Raw genomic sequence first — 17,800 nt, 5'->3', positions numbered from 1 at the left:
TTTAAATATATTAATTATTTATATTACAAGATCAGTTTATCATCTATTATATAATATATACACAATGATTTACGATTTCCTTGAGGCGAGGAAGTTCTTCGTTATGTTTCGCCATTTCGGTAAGACTACCTCGTGACGGTAATCAACCTGCTCAGGAAGTCCTTCTCGGGTGTCTCAACAGTTCTTATGTTCAGCCCGCTTAGGGTATTGCTCCGGCCGCAAATCGTCGGTGAGAAATGGTAGTCATAGATCCTCCGCATCTCAAGTAGGTGCGTTTTGTGGCAACGACCGAATGACCATTTGTTAAATTCCTCCGCTCTACCGTCATCTGTCCGCCATCGGCCGAGAAAACAGCTTGCTACAGCAGCCCTTCGTCCTCACTTTTTGTTGCATCTTGACAGACGTAGAAACTGTCCTTGGGGAAAACTTGTCCTCGCGATGTTAGCTGCGTATCTCGCAAAGGTATTTTTAAGATCTGAAATAATCACCTTGTGTTTTATTTTATAAACTAGCTGTTTATATAACATAAATAAATAAATAAATAAATAAAAATAAACGAATATATATATGTGCGCGTGTGTGTGTGTGTGTGTGTGTGTGTGTGTGTGTGTGTGTGTGTGTGTGTGTGTGTATGTATATTGTTAATACAATTCATTCGTGTAATTTTTATCTCATTTTATTTTCCTCTTGTCTTAAATGGGTCTCTTATTTATCAATAAATCATGATTGTTTTCAATTTCCTGCTTTTTTAATTATTAACGTTATGCAACAAATTTAATAGAGAACGATGTTTCGCGAGCGGGCCTCTTTTTCAGATGGATTTGCACTTTACGTTAAATGAACTACATTACTTACACAAATTTGCAGCGGGCAGCATGCGCATCGCGAATTCCAATTTCAGATCGACCTTCCGTAATTTCCGGAAATTTTCAAAAATCGCCGCGAACTTCAATAAAGCCGTCGTAATTAATTTGTGATTATATCGTGAATTCCTGCAAATTCATGTTACGTTGCATAGCGCGATAGGAATGCAACCGACCTCAACAAGCTCGATACGAAGTGCCCGATTTAGAGAGACGTATAAACGATATTTCGATACTATTTCCCCGCGATACTTTCCAAATCGAATTGAAAGGTGCAAAATTGACAAGCGCGGCGCGGCGCGGCGCGCGCCGCGGGCTGCGATTTTTCCTGGAATCGCCGTATCATTTTTCCTCGATAGTTTCGTTCACGAGAATGCGGAAAAATGTAACGCGCGCTCGCCCTCAGATATGAAATACCGACTCGTGCCGACAATTGACTTATTAATTATCGATCGCTCTCGTTGTCCTCGATATCGTAGATGCGCAGAAAACAGATTTTGATCATCCCAGGGATTTTTAACAGCCCGATGTATAAAATTTATGCGCCGAGCCATATTTATTTCTATGCATATTTATTCGATGAATTTCATAACTAAATTACAAATCTATATGCAACGGTTTGTTAACTTGATAGTACTTGTAACAAAATGTCAAACGCCAAACCTCGTTTTACATATGCATAAAGGAGAAATATTAAAAATTTGCCTAATTATCCATTTCGTGATTAATTCCGATTGGAATATTGACGAAAGCATTTACCACTTAACCGGCTGTAATTAATAGCTTAAATAATGCTTTTAACGTTCCTGCGATATCTTTCGATTGTGAGAGAATTTGACGTGAATCGTTTGTTTAATTAACGAGAGATAACGCCGATGTATGTGTTGTAGCGGTATGCATGCTTGTTCTGGTATATTGATATGCAAGATATATCTTGAGTTTATGGGGTTATTAAGGACTTCATCCGTGTCTCATGGCGGGATTACTACGTTATTATCCTTCGGTAAGTGGCAGGCAGGTTGGTCGGCTGGCTGGTCGACCCCTTGTAAGGAAGACCAAACATCGTCTCCTCCTTACACGGTCCCTCAAGCTACTAGTGAAACTAGTAAGACATTCGCCCCCTCCAATCCAATCCATGGAACCCAGTTGTGAATTTGACCCTCGTAATTAATTTATGACGTCGTTCTTGTTGCAAAGCCAGTTGAGTAAGCAGAGAATAACTGACCTCACACGTGAAAACGCTCCTTCTCGAACTTTGGCCAATTACGTCTTACGACTCGCAAATAATTTCAAAGACACTACATGATTTCACTTTACCTAATATTGCAATTTATTGGCTCATTTATTGTTTTTAAATATACACGACATAAATTATTTACGTAAAAAGCATATTATAACATTTGATTTAAAAAGAATGCAAAATTATTTAAAGTATATTAAATTATAAAACATACGAAAATAATATTAATTATCCTCTAAGAAGTATTTATATGTCGATTTTAACATCATTAGTGTGATATTTACTTAAGGAAATGCTCGGTACTATTATCGGGCATAGTTTTCCATATATTATACAATACATATTTTTCCAATAGTACGGTTAATATAGAAAATCCGTAAGATGATAAGCGTTACGATCCTGTGGCGTCTTTCATATACTCATACCGATCGCTCCCGCAGGATTCCTCTAATGCCTCCGCTTCCGCCTGGTGCACACGTATCCCATACTTATTACGAGCCTAATACAAATTCTACATGGAAGCGAGAGTTGTTAGAAGGCGTACGGTGGTGCGCGGCGAGACGCAAGAATCCATAGATCGCGGGGCTAACAATCAGCCGTAAATTATGGTCTCAATATCCATTGTGTACCCTACTTGCTCTTGAGCGGGCCTAACCCCAAAGTCTGAGGCCAAGACTACCCACCCCATCGGCAGCTCAGAGACGGTTGGCTCTCTCACGGCCTGGCTGAACCGAGAGATATGTATATTAATGGGGCAATCTTACATAGTTTTGTTTACCTTGCCATTCTCCCAGTACGTATACAATTACTATCCCCCAATCCCTATGGTGCGCTGGCACGAGAGCCGTCTCCGTTACAACCCCCTCGGACTACGCCACACCGCGCCGGCCTCCGACTTAACTAGTTTCCGCCGACGTCACTATCGCGTTTGGCTGCCGCGTTCTGTTCCTTCCTGAAGCAGAGGCGAACTTTATGAAGAATTTCACTATTATTTGTTTAGACAAGTCAAAAAAATTTTAAGCTCTCAAGACTCCATTTTGAAAATGTTAATATGTTTATTAACATTTAATATTTGTAAGCGCGGATTTTTTAAGGTGTGGATGTATAATTAATGTAAAGCTTATTTTTATATGATTGTAACTTGTTCTTGATACAATGTACCTCAATTACTTTTCATCAATAGTATAAGGCAAACGATATAAGACGAATAGATAAATTTATAAAATTTGACATAATTATAATATAAAGTAAAAAATAAATATATAGGTTCTCTGTTTTAAAATTACTTGCTGCAATTCTTTATAGATTTCTAATGCATTAAAGTATCACTTTTTAATTAAATATTACTACAAATATTGAATTATGAAATTCTTATTTTAAAATCGTACAATATTTTATATAATTTTAATATAAAACATTTGAATAAGTGATGTTACATAAATTAATTTTCTAAGAACGATCGATTATACATATTAAATCAGATAAGGAAAATCTAATTTAATGAGCCGTATTAATAATAGTACATATGTATCAATATTGTTAATCAATAAGAAGTGTGAAGAGAAAGGACGTTTTTTTTCTCCGAGACATTTAAAGCCGATGCGATGTCGGATGCGACAGGACGCGTCCGATTCGCTAGAGTATTCCAGTATCGTAGAGATTTAGTGACGCGTGTCAACGCGTCTGCAATATGTTCAAGCCGCTGACGGCGACGATCGAGGTCGAAGGATGCTATTTTTAAAAACTACACCAGTCGTTGCGGCGATATTCCGATGCGAGAGCGCGTATCCGATAAAAACGAATTCCGTTCTTGAAGGGCTCAAACGCCGATGAAAATCCATTCTACGGCGCGCCGGCTTTCAGCAAAGAAAATATTGTCCGCGGCGCGGGCGCGGGGTAGCCGGGAGGATCGCGGTAGAGAGCGGCACTTTTCACCTTCGCTCTTCCACCCCGGTTTTTAATTCCGTGCGTGGCGTGGCACACGGCGCGCGCGGACCGGCTTTGTAGCGGAATGTACATTTCTCCCGCTGAACAACCTCATTTGTGTAATCCCCGAAGCTTCGACAACAAACTGTCTGCGGCATCGGAATGGCGGGGGGTGCACGGGGGTGTGAGCACGACATTAACGTACTTTGTAGTTCAGCTCTCTGCGGCAGTCGTCCTTCTCCGCCCCTTCTCTCGTTCCGCTCTCGCACTCCACCTCGCGTCCCTTTACCACCAAGGTTCCGTCGTCCTGGATGAAATTGCGATTGTAATAGCAATTATCTTATTTCTACTATTGCTTCTTTGTACTTCGATTCGCGACATACGGACTTGGTGCTGATGCAAGCCGGGAGACAGGAAGAGCCGACGGGGTGAGCGGAAGGACGGGCGGAACGGAGGGTGGTTCGCGAATGGAATTAAATGTTCACGGGATAGCTCGGGAAGGATCGTGACGCAATTTAAGTCGCACAGTATTTGCCGGAACGGAACGATGGCTCTTTCAAAGTCCAACATTACGCGCAATAGTTATAACGCTTTTTTGGTATTGTTGCGCTTTTCGTTTATACTTTTTCATGCGCTCGCGCTTTTAATATGCGTTGCATTTGAAAGCTCACTCGGCACTGTGTGGTAGGGGATTGGCGATTTTTATTGGCCGCTTAAGGGGTTGTGTGATGGGAGGAAAAATATTGAGAGAGAAAACTAATTATGCTTTTTTAATTATATGAGTTTTTACTATAGTATTTAATTTTATATTGTGACAAGAAGATTTTGTAAATGCCATGCGGCAAAGATATTACAATTTTTTTAAATGTCACGCTATTGTGAAAATTATTACATCGACATTATGTTTGCGCTGATTATGATGCAGAATGTTTTTTAATTTTTTTAAAACAATATACATATTATATTTAAAAAAAATAATATATGAAATTTGTTGAGCTTATTCACATATAGAATTGATTTGATGAATAAAGAAATTAATTTAAGAAATCTCTAAAAAAAAATTTGATTCATATTAGATAAAAATGAATGTTAAAACGCGATGAATAATATAAAAGATATAATATAAAATAATAATTATATTAATAATTCTAATATATTAACTGTAGAAATATTTAAAAATTTGTGTGTAACTCATGTAAAATTTATGTGTAAGAGTATAGACATTAATTGTATTGTTACTTCTCTTATGAATTTGACTTTCTTTTTAAATTACTTAACAGATGTAATACTTTTGCGATAAGAAAATGGACATCCTTGAAAATGATACTTCAGTTTGATTTAAGATGCAGTAACAAACTGAGATCGAGGGCAAATCGTCGAGTGTAAAAGCGAAAAGCTGCATTGCGACGTCGAACGTAGAGGTTTGGGGAGGGGGGGGGGGGGGAGGGGGTGGCAGCGTCGACAACGAGAGATTGACTTGAAGGCTGCGCGCCGCGCGGGTGGTTCATATAGGGGGTTGTCGGCACGGCGCGGCGTGGCGGTTCGAGTTGGAGAAATGGTCTCAACTCGCGCCGCTCGGCCTGAAATTCGCCCGAAGTAATCAATATTATAGCTCGCGAAGATATATGCGGGAGGATGTGGGCAAACACAGTGTACACACGTGCATTGTTACATGGCCGGGGGAGGTGGACGGTATAAGGAGGGGTTGCCGGGAGAGATGAAGCTTCGTGGGAGGAGATGATGAAGAAGGGGGACTGAAGGGTGCCACGGGGCTCGCAGAGCGAAGCCACGGTTATGCGGGGCTGGTGGGAGGAGGAGTAGGGCCTGAACGGAGGAAGGAAAGGGGTGGACAGCCGGACAAACAAAACCCTTGCTGCTTCATTTCTGCCCGTCTGGCCAGACACCGACCCTTTATACGCGCGCGCTTCCGTCCTACGCTCGCCGCCACCCCTGCCCGATGCGTGATGGACTCGTACCACTCTTTCGTTGACGTTCCGAGACGAACGGGACTTTCTACGCAGTACTTTTCGAGTTTGTTAATTAACGGAGTCGAAGAATACGTCGTAATGGCTCCGAATGGAATTGATAGTCTCAAACGCAGAGTATTGTTCTTCTCACTGGCGGAATGAACTCATTTCATCGGCTGGCTTGTCGTTGTGAGAGACGTTGAAGAGATTAGGGGCGCGTTGTACTCTTTCAATATTTTATTTATTCAGAATATATCTATTCAAAATTATAATCTTGAAAAGTGAAAAGATATATGTGAATCTTTAATTTATATACGGCTTCTATATAAATTTTTAGTTGCATCTTTGTGTTATTTTAATAAATGTGTGTTTGTAAAAAATCATGTGTAATAAAAATACTTGAAAAAAATAATAAATCGCCATAAAGTAGAAATGATACTTTATATATAATGATGAAAAATAATAATTAACTATACGATTAATTTTTATGTACATATTTAATTTATTACTTGATGATTACGATGATTTAATTTTTGTTTTAGGTCAGTGGTGTATACTTCCCTGGCTTCTGAGACACAGTGACGTGGCTTGTTGATGTGAGTCAGAGTACTTTTCGTAGTTGATGTGCATAATACTAAGATCTTTCGCAACTTAGAATGCGTAAAGTTTTATTACTTGCTTTCTTATTAAGCATATATTTGGAAATTAATGATTTTAGACGAGACACGTATGTCCTTTTAATTATGATAAAAAATTTATAAGATTGCGGATCAACTACATGAGATTTACATAAAAGTAGATTGCACTAATTCAATTTAAGTATGACATTAAATAATGTGGGGTATACATACATAGAACTTCGTGCAAACAGAACTAAAGTTCCATTTTGATATATATTCTGAATCATATTAATAGAGATTTTCATTTTATGAAATAATCCTATAGTTTTCGAGATTATGAATCTTGCAAAAAAAACTAAATTCGAGCCGATAGATAGTTAAAACGCATTGATTTGAATATCTAAAACAGAATCGATAGCTCTATTGTCAGTTTTAGATCGATGTCGCGACTCCTTCTGAATATTTAAACAACAAATATTAAAACTTTCGTCGCGCGACGCGACGAAACCCAAAGTTCTTCCAGTCTTCGTAAACTCGCGATCAGAGATCACCCTTCATATGCGACGACCCTAAAACGTTATGAGTGTTGACGACGAGCGTTGTCAAAATTTTGGCGTACAACCCCCCGTTGCATATAAGGAATCACGATTTGGGTGAGTCGAGGGTAAGAAGGATACCATCCGAATATTCGGGTGACATAATACTTCTTAAGTCGTAAACCTCCCTTGCTTCTCGGCTGAGCGGTATTCCTGAAGTTTCGTATCGGCAGTCGTACAACAAACACGATTATCGATGTCTCGTTCATTCCCTAAAGCAAAGGGGAGGAAAACGCACCCTCGGATCCCACGTGCTGCTCCTTTCAACCCTCTCTATTCGCGCCGCGTATTTTACGTCGTCGTTTCCCGAAGGATCTTTTTTCCACCGAGACCTTTAGAATTATCGTTTTCGCGTCGAATCAACGGCATTATTTTGCAAACAAAAATCATTAAAATTTAAAAATACTTTATACGCATATTCGTATAAACCAATATAAATTATAAAAACTATCGGAAGGAAGATGATCTTATTTATAAATAAATTTGTAATTTTAGTTTATACACGAATAGCAGCATTTTTTATTTTCCAAAAAATCAAGAAAATGATTTGCATAAAAATATATATGGTACTTTTTCTAGTGAAACAATTTAATTTTTTATCCACAACGTTTGCTGGAGAGTTGATCACTATGCAATATATGCATAATTTGCACTTCTTGGAATATGTAATATTCAAAAGTAAAGACTGCTTATATGAATGACTCAACTGAGTTAATTCTTTTCGTCATTCATTTGTTTCAACATACCTATTATGTTACTTATAGGACATGCGATGCATGTCAGGCTACTACAAGAATACATTTGACTCGTTTCTGGATCAACATTTCAGTATTCGTTGGCTACTTGCTCATGCAGTACATTAGCATTCGAGCTAATTAAAACGTAACTGAAATTATAATTATCTGGGTTATCGATGGTAATGCGTAAGCGGATGGTGCAGCCGGAAGTTAGTCCGTTACGTTGCATACTGCATATTTTTTCTGCTTGGCTCGCAAATAAAGAGGATGCCTGATTGTTCTAGAAAAGCAGATGTACTGATAGTTTTTCTCCACAAAAGATGTTTCTGCCAATTAATTTCTACCACACACGAGCCACTCTTATGCTTTCTCTTCTCTTCCTCTACTAATCACCTTGCATATAATTTAAATAAACATTTTCGGGGAAATTCTGTGAAATAAATATGGGAAGAATATAAATAAAATATAAAATTATGCATAAAAAATATGTGCCTCATCGTAGAATATTTTATATATCGTTCTATTTAATTGTTTTTGTTGTGCTTGAAAAAAATGACTAAATAATAACGTTGAAAAAATTATTCATACAAGTGAAATTTAATTATTTATGCAAACATACGATATTGTTTGGAACTATTTGTTAGAATTTTATACATAAACGTTAATGTAATCGAAGTTTGTTTTTTTGACACAAACATTGATGTATATAATCGAAGTTCAGAGCAAGTACATATACATAATAATAGCATGTATTAAAACGTATTCTATATATAAATTTTATTTTTATAAAATTTATTTTTGATATTTTATTTATCTTTTTGTTTTGTTGCTTTTCAAGACACTTGTTATAAGAATGATATAATTTCGCATTTAATTTGTATAATTACAACTAGTTACACTGTAATTCGATATACGGTCAAATAGTTTCATTTCATTTGCTCTATTTAATCAAGTAGCCAAGTTAGTTGCCAACATTAAACGCATTCCCGATATTACTAAGATACTAATTATTTGCTGTCGACCGAGTGGGGGCTTTATCCTCTTGTATATGAATGGGTGCAGCGCGTTCCTGCCTGCCTGCGTACTAACCGCATAGAGGGTGGTTTCGGATGAACGCTCGGGATATTGCTTGCGTTATTGAGCGTGTTAATTGATATTTCTTTCGTTCGAATTTATTTTTAAAAGCGTAGAGCGGCTGGGAGCTTTCCCGCCTCCGGGAAATTTGCGTTTTCCTGAAACTGATAATAATATATACCGCCGATATATCATTATACCTTTGTCCTTTGTTCTCGCAGTGACACCAAGTGCTGACGACAATTAACATTTTTACATTATTTATTCACTTTTGTAGCTTGCGCGCGGACGATCACGCGGTTGAAAATAATTCGTGCACTCGTTCTCCTTTGTACTAATTATAAATAAATATTTTATACAACGTGAAAAAAGCGGCTCGGTACAACAGTATTATATAACAATTCCCCACCGATCTCGGTATCTATAATTGACTTCCTTATTTATACGCATTTGCAATCGTAATATGTTTTTTCGTATCTTATTTTAATATATTTTCTTTTCTATTAACAAGAAAATGCGCGTTGCTTGAAACATAAAAAAATATTGGCCATTTATTTCATAATATGCATCGTATAATATATTATATAATACAACATAAATCGTTTTAATATCATTGGTGAAAGATATTATATTAGTTATTTAATATACCTCGATATGTATAATATTGAAGAAGAATTAAAAACAAAAAGATAGACTATAACAGGAAATTGATTTCGAAAATGGCATAGAATAATACACACACACACACACACACACACACACACACACACACACATGTATTTATATTAATTTATAGAACAAAATTAATGTTTATCCGTCATTATTTTTATAACACCAAAGGATGTCCCGCAAAACTTCAAATCGAAATGACTTATATAATTTGTAAAAAAATTTATGCCATCGTTGTACTCATTAGAACAGACGCTACAACTTTGATTATATCGAAAGATTTATTTTATTTCGTAAAAATTATATACATCTCTTCGTTCTCTAACATAGATAATTTTTTTAAGTGATCACTCTGCTTACAATAGAGTTTAATTAGAACCGTTTAATTTGATATTATATTATTTATTAGGTCTATCTTTGTTAGATTTTTTTTACAAAAGATAAGAATAGGCCATTTATACAGGAACATTTTTATATTATTTTATTTTATATATTGTATCTTTTAATATTACAATTTTTCAAGCTGTTAAATGAGATTTAACATTTTGAATTCTAAATCCATTATGATTGATTACAAATTAGAAGTCGTAATAAAATTGATTCCGTCGGTGATGGATTAATCGATTGCGCGGGAGCATTTCAAACGATCAAGATATAACCTGGCTGCCTATGATCAACGTCTGGTTAAACAAAAATGCGAATAGCAGTAATAAATGCTATTATCGGACATTGTGACAATCGTTTGCGAGCACTTCAGTAACGCGAATGTACTGTCCATTTAATTTCTCGGCAAACAATGGGATGATTACGCACCGATTATATTGTGTCAGAGGGCAGAGATGCGCTGGGAATTCCATGGTCAATCGTTCTATTAACTGTAACAAAAGTAACGAACAATCTTAATTGTAAATCAAAGGTAAATTTTGCATCGTTATGCATGTGTGACGTGTGTATAATGTAAAAGGTAATGTCAGTGTCAAGAAAATTCAAGAAGAATTGATTCATAATTTCAGTAGAACGTCATTTATGCAAATTTACTAAGTAAAACATGCAAAATAAAACGTAAAAGAAATGTGAATATGCGCTATTATTAATAATATTTTCGAAATATACGTATGAATGACTAAGCTTTTATTTTTTTATTATGATGTAGTTAATTAAAAGTCTGGGTAATATATTAATTTTTTCTAATTTATTAAATTTTAAATAGTTATTAGAACACTGAAGGATGATTTTGTTGAAATATCTAAGAACTTAGCTAGATACAAATTTGAAAATAATTTTATTAGATCATTAATAATTATGTAGGACACTCAAACTGATTACTCAAAATGTCAACACTTTTTGTAGCATTGCTTATCATGCTTAAGATTTCTACGTATAATCTGACGTATAATCTAACTTAATAAAATTTTTAGATCTGTATGTCCAGCTAAATTTTAAGATACTTTAGTAAAATTGTTCTTTCTATGTTGATTAAATTAATAAAATATCAAAGGTTGATATTCGTATTTTTTTTCTTCTCGTATAAATAAAATATTAAATTGAAGTAATGCATTTCTGTACAAATATTGTTTGCACATATCAAGAGTTTATTGCGCCCTGAGGAAGCTATGGAGTACGATGGATGTGCGAAATAATGCCATCAATATATAAAAAGACAACCCCGGCGCGAGCGTGTCGCTGTCCGGTAATAGAAACCGATTTGTCAAGGTGCCTTTACATTTCCACGCAGCGAGTTTCGCATCCGATAACCCGTTTTATCCCACGGGAACCCCGTCCGTATCCTCCTACCAACTTACTCATCCCAGTCGACGAGTCAGAGAATCACGAGGGCATCCCTTTTCAAATCCCGTCGTACGACGTGAGTGCGTGTCCGAGTGCGCCTACGGCCGCCTCCGATTTCATCTTTCTTGCCTAGAAAGTCGAGTAGATAGGGAATCTTGTAAAATGGCCCGATGAAAGACAAATATTACCAGGGATCACCGGACGAAAAGCGCGATTTATTTTGCGGGATTTTGCGTGGCGACAGTCACGAAGAGATTCCGGTGGCTACGAAATATATACACGGATTTAGGATTGGTTACAACTTGGTTGAAGTTGAGACATTACAGGCGTAACTATGATGTCTGATTTTTTCGTGATTAACAGTTTCTGTGAATTTTTATCTGTTTTATTACACATGTGACACTTGTCTTCCTAATCATGCAATTAGAATATGATATATTTCGATATGTTCTATATTATTATTTTATATTTTTATGCATATCGTAAGCAAAAATTTAATATTATAATTATTATAATTATTTATATTATAATTTGATATTATATATACAATCTATGAGCACATCCATGGAAATATTTAGAGGGTTCAAATCCCTTCCCAAAATTTTGATTAAAAGTTATCATTGATAAAAATCTAATATTTTTCTTGTTCAAAATCAAGAACAAGAAAGAGACATTCTGAGTTCTAAAATATCCAGAAAAGCAATTCGTTAAAACAAAAAATTGACTTATGTTATTTTTATTAATAAGAATTGATAAAATCCTCCCTAAAAAATAATCTTAGATACGCGCCTATGATATCCCCACAGTCTTATTACACTGATATACATTTTTCTGTGTCAAATAATCTTATGAAGTCGAAAACACTCCCACTATATAGAATGAGAAAACAAAAAAAAACATACATTTTTTCGTTAAAGTTAATATTTTGAACAAAATTAAATGTACGAATAAAATTTCCAAAATCCAGACGAGAAAGTCATAATACACTCTTATGAGTCTACGGAACACAAAGAACCACCGATTCATTGCAGGGAAATGCGCGCGTATTCAGAAATCGGAGTATATTTCCGTATACTCCCAAAAAGAGAACAAAGGATACGAGAGTGAAAATGCGAAGAGAGAAAGAGAAAAGGGGAAGGGGAAAAAAGAAAACGATCTCCGCATGCATATGCGCGTGTTAACTCTCCGCCTGACAGAAAATTATAATTACGAGCCGCGGGGCGCGTTCGCGCGGCATAAAAACTTAAAGCAGTGCTGCGCGTCGCGCCATTCGGCGTTTGTTTCGCGGCGGTTCGGCTCGGCTCGGCTTGGCCCAGCTCGGCTCGGTTCGGCGACAGGAGCGGCTGTTAATTGAAAACTACCGAAAAGCACAATTGCGCGAGAATTATTTCTATTCATTAGCCGGATGGCGTTGCCTGGTCGGACCGACCAGCCGCCGAAAAACTTTTCCTCGGCCAGCCGTTTTTTTTCTCTCTCTCCATCTCCCCCGACTCGCGCCCGCCGTCGTTCCACGCCGCAGCCAACCACCCTTCCCGCGGTCTCTATCCGACCGGTCGCGCGTGGCGTAATTATGTAACATAAATACAATCCCTGCCGCGACGTAATTTTTGTGGTATAAGCTCAAAAGCTCGCGCCACCCCCGCACCACCCCACTAACCTGGCGGCACGTACGGCGGCGGTGGTGGCGATAGCGGGCCTGGCTCCTCTCTCCGCGGAGAGCTTTTTCAGGAACGCTTTCGCAAATCAATTTACGGCGTAACGCGGCCATTCTCATTGTCCGCAGTGGTACCCGACGGCCGCCTCGTGGCTAAACCTTTTGTAACACCGGCGGCCATTGTTGTGACAGAAAATTATATCGTAATGCTTATTTACGGTGAACATTCCGGCAGCCCGGGCCCCTTTGTTGGCTCTTGTCAAGTACCAAATGTAAATGCGTTTGTAATGCTCAGCCGCGACCCTCGATTCTCTTCTCGGATTGTAGATTTTGTTTGATAATTATATACGTGGTTGTATTTCGAGAGGGAGTGATCCTCGACGTTGCGTTGATCATTCGCCAGCGCGTCCGAGCGCAATTTTCTGGACGAATTTTCATCGCGTGTTATTTTTACGACGCGAGAACGCCTGCGCATTCATCCGCATCTATCACTCAGCAAAAATATTTTCATATTTCAAAGTTAGCAAATCTCGGCGCGGATGATGTCTTCTTTCTTTCAGCAGTGATTGTTGCCACAATGTGAGAGATTTATAATTCGTATTTATAATACAGTATCTAATAATTGCCAAGTACAAAGGTTGAAATTTCTATTGAACGAAATATAGTATCGTAGGCGCAATTATTTTAATCTCAAATGATATAATAAATTATATTTGATTTTTATTCTAAATTGCTTCGATATGTAACATATAATTGTTGTTAATTATTTCTTAAGAAATTAAATGTGTTAAATATTTTAAAAAGTTTTATATGAAGATTTAAAACAATCTTTGAAAAATATGCTGCGTTTATCGTTAATTTTATTGATTAATCGTAAATAATTGTGTCTATTAGTCATTGCAAATGTATCTGTAAACATTTCACGAAGGCGAGATCTAATTCTTATTTTTACACGATTTAGGCGTGATCCCGAGTAAGCCTAGCACTGGAATTGCTCGAAAGACGCTTCTGGGAATTCCAAGGGGTATTTTCGCCAGTCAATGAATTTACAGCCCCTCTTTACTGAGTTCACCCCTTAACCGCTTAACGAGAACTGCTTCGCGGCACGTGAGAAAAAAAAGCTAACCTGTTCAGTAGACGGTGGTAGGAGGCGTAAGCGGTCTTGAGGGGTGAATTAGCGCGAAATAAGTGTAGAAGAGAACACTCGGGGCCGCCTTGACGATAGAAACGAATACGTCGTGTATGGTCTGCACGTACACGCGACGGGCGCGCGCGCGCGCGCGTGTGTGTGTTGTGTGTGTGTGTGTGTGTGTGTGTGTCGGACGCTGTCGAGCTCCATAAGAACATCGCGAGGGTGAGTCTTTGAGAAAAGATGGTTAGGGTAGGTACGCCACAGTGGGCGGAAGCGAGAGGGCGGAAAACGACGTAACGCGCATAAAGTAAATTGCCGCGAAATCTCGGCGAGCCTCAAGAACGGCGGTGGATAAGCGAAACAAATAAAATAAGAACGAACCCAAGCCCGCAGGAGATAACACGAGAAGGGGTAAAAAGGGCCACGTAGGTAATATGATTTAAGACCATAAGGTACCGCGCATTCAAAACACGAAGCTTGGCGATTTTTTTCCTTTTAGCAGAATTTTTACAAGTATAACATGAAGTACTCGGATAATTATTATCAAATTGGATTCTAATATTGTATTTGATAATAATCGCGTGGATAATGTAATTGATACTGCATACTGTTCTTCAAATGGTTGTTGTAATAGTTATTTATAATATAAGTGTAATGTAATAATTATTTATAATATATGCCATTCGATTGATTGCTATACGATCATCTTAGTGACGATTAAGAGATACATTTAAAAGCTAGAATAATGGAGACAAGCTTCAAAAATTCTGTCCGTTATGTCAGTTTGAACCTTCTGGCAATCAGTTTTATAATAGAAAGTGAAGTGATTTCAATTTTTAAGCAGTTATTATATGTTTTATTTAGTATGAAGATATATATATATACATACAATTATAAATTTCTTATCATTTCAAGATTGAATTTGATAGCGTGCTTAATTTTCTTTTCTTTCAAGTCAATAATTCGATTATTAAAGCGTAAAATGTAAGAAAAATTTGTGTTACATTAAGAATATTTTCTTATTCGTAAAATTTGTATATAGCAATACTGTATCATTCAATAGCGATAATATTCTGAAATTAATTGAAGCTAACAATTTTATACGAAAAGCTTTATGATGCACGAGTATATGATGTTATAAAGAATTTTGTTATAAAGAATGTTATAAAGAATCTTGAATGAGATGCATACATATTACTTTATCTAATTAGTCTCTTCTTCACGGTAACCAATTTCTCAACATATCGTCGCGACGCACGTCACAGCACATAATTATAATGTAAGTGTTCCTTTCCATCCTTGAAAATCTCGACAAGAATTTCGCAGAACATGATACAAGAGGGATAACGTTCCAGCAACAAAGGCGGCCTCGAGGACTTTCCGTCACGTGTCGCGCGCAAAAAACTAAGAGCCCCATCTCGCGTGTGGGGGAGGGAAGAGGCTCGCTTCAGGGGAGTCCTCGAAAGCATCCGAAAAGAGATTTCCGCGGTGCGGGAGAAGGCGTGCGGCCAGACAGAAGAGACAAACGTGGAAAGGAAGAACGGAACGGATGTATGGGTCGACGGATAGACCGACAGACAGACAGACATGCGGGAAGGAATGAAAATAATAATACCCGGTGTGTGGCCCTTGGGCCATAAGTGTCAGCAAGGAAGGAAGGCAGGAAGGAGCGTGTTGAATTTGTCATATATAAGTCTCACCTACCCCCGCCTCATCTCACGCACAAGCGTGTTGCCTGATGTATCGTCCGCGAAGATTATTTCGGGAAGGCTTCGGAAATCGAGGGACTGAGATCCGAATCTTTTGCAACGCAGTTGCACGCCTCCCTCTGTCCAATTCTCTCTTCTCATGTGATTGTACCGGATGAGAAAACATCTCCGAGGAATATCGAGATACTATCATCATTGAAAAAAAAAAAATTATGATTACTTTTCTAAAAATTGTTTAATAAAGTTATTGTAATTTTTTAAGAGCTTTATTATAAAGAAGTTTTCAATTTTGAATTATAACTTTTGTATTAAGAGCGTTTTCCTTCTTTAATAGCAAAATCATTTTTGGTCTTTTGATCCTGGCAAAGCTATCATCAATCACACTCATATTATTCATCATATCATTACAATTCGTGTAAGCATCGACGGGCATTTGATTTTTCGCAATATCATAGATGCGCATGAACGTACTCTCGTTGATTCAATTGCGGTTTCCCGTAAACAAGTGCATCGTTTTATTATTTATCACCGTTATTCCGGCCACTTAATCAAAAATATATTACGGGCAATACCTCTCAACGTCTGACATTTTCGATGCCCGGCTATACGAGAGCGAATGATTTCATCAGCGTATTATTAAGTGGGCTTTGATTTTCGATCCTCATTTTGCAAACCAAGCTCTTTGTTGCCTACCAAGCCCGTCGTAAACGTCACAGAGAACACATACCTGTCAAATGAAAATATTCTATTTGCCAAACTATTACTCTAATCATAGGTATTGCATATTTGCTAATTATCAGAACCATTGTGCGCTATTACGTTATATGTTCTACACTTGGTAAATTCAATTCTGTTACGCATAACTCGATCGACTGGTGGAACGTGCGCCGAAATTTGCGCCATCGTTTGCACTTTTCGCGGTACCAGTCGAAAAAATTGTCATTTCGGGAAAGAAAACCCTTACTCGTGAATTTTACGTACAATTGATAATCCAATAAAGATCTAGTGGCGAAATTTGTGTTATTTGAAAGTAGATATAATTCTTTTTCTATTTTTATTTAGCAATGCATTAAAATTGTTACATTTTTTTTCAAATACATATATAGCGTTAAGATAAAAAGAAGAATGAGAAAGTAAAAATCGTAGAGAATGGAGTTAGCAATACGAATGTGTGTATACACAATCGTATACGGACGCAACGGGGTTGAGCAAATGAAGTAGATTTGACATAATGATTTCGAGTGCGCGGCGCGCGTACGCCGAGAATTGTTGCTAGTCGGTCGGATCCGCGATTCACCTTGTTCGTTGCAATTTTCATTCCTGTCGATGCGGACTATTACAATTTGATTTCGCGGTGAAAACAAACATTACATTTCGCATCGCGGAAACCCGATTAAACGTATTAATGATGATTTAAACTCCGCGATTTACATCGATCGCAATTAAATGTTTTATTCGCTTAAGTGTTTATGAGCCTTTAGACTCATTATAAAATATTAAAATAAGATTTTTAAAAAATGCTATAAGATTACTTATATATAATTATTAGGAATTGCTGAATATATAATTCTGAACTTTAACTTCAAATTAAATTTATTAAACTGATTTTAATGTTTATAAAAGCAAACTATACCAAAAAATTCTCTTAATTTTTTAACGTTCACGCAGATCTCTCAGACATAAGTTTTGAAATAGGTACCAAAGTAAGCTATACCAAAGCCATCGATATCAAAAAGTATTCTGTACAATAGCATGTTTATAATATTAAAAATTATATTAAAAAATAGTAAACAAAAGGTAATATGTCATTTATTTTTATTTATAT

At 37.1% G+C, this 17,800-nt stretch overlaps 1 protein-coding gene across 16 annotated transcripts in view; it reads left to right on the top strand.

Annotated features, from left to right (window-relative positions):
• The window catches only part of LOC108688864 (forkhead box protein P1), a 304,708-nt gene that overhangs the window by 96,195 nt on the left and 190,713 nt on the right, over positions 1-17,800 (top strand). For 2 of the 16 annotated variants that reach the window (XM_018195385.1, XM_018195384.1), the window contains one exon: positions 6,539-6,592. The exons of 13 other annotated variants lie outside the window; for them this stretch is intronic. The gene's annotated coding sequence lies outside the window, so the exon portion shown is untranslated. Of the gene's footprint in view, positions 1-6,129; positions 6,593-17,800 lie in introns of those variants that run through there. One more of the 16 variants, XM_018195383.1, reaches the window with a different exon arrangement.

This window comes from Atta colombica, unplaced genomic scaffold (genome assembly GCF_001594045.1).
Source record: "Atta colombica isolate Treedump-2 unplaced genomic scaffold, Acol1.0 scaffold243, whole genome shotgun sequence".
In the NCBI taxonomy this organism is placed as follows: domain Eukaryota; kingdom Metazoa; phylum Arthropoda; class Insecta; order Hymenoptera; family Formicidae; genus Atta; species Atta colombica.
This window is presented reverse-complemented; position numbering and strand designations above follow the sequence as displayed.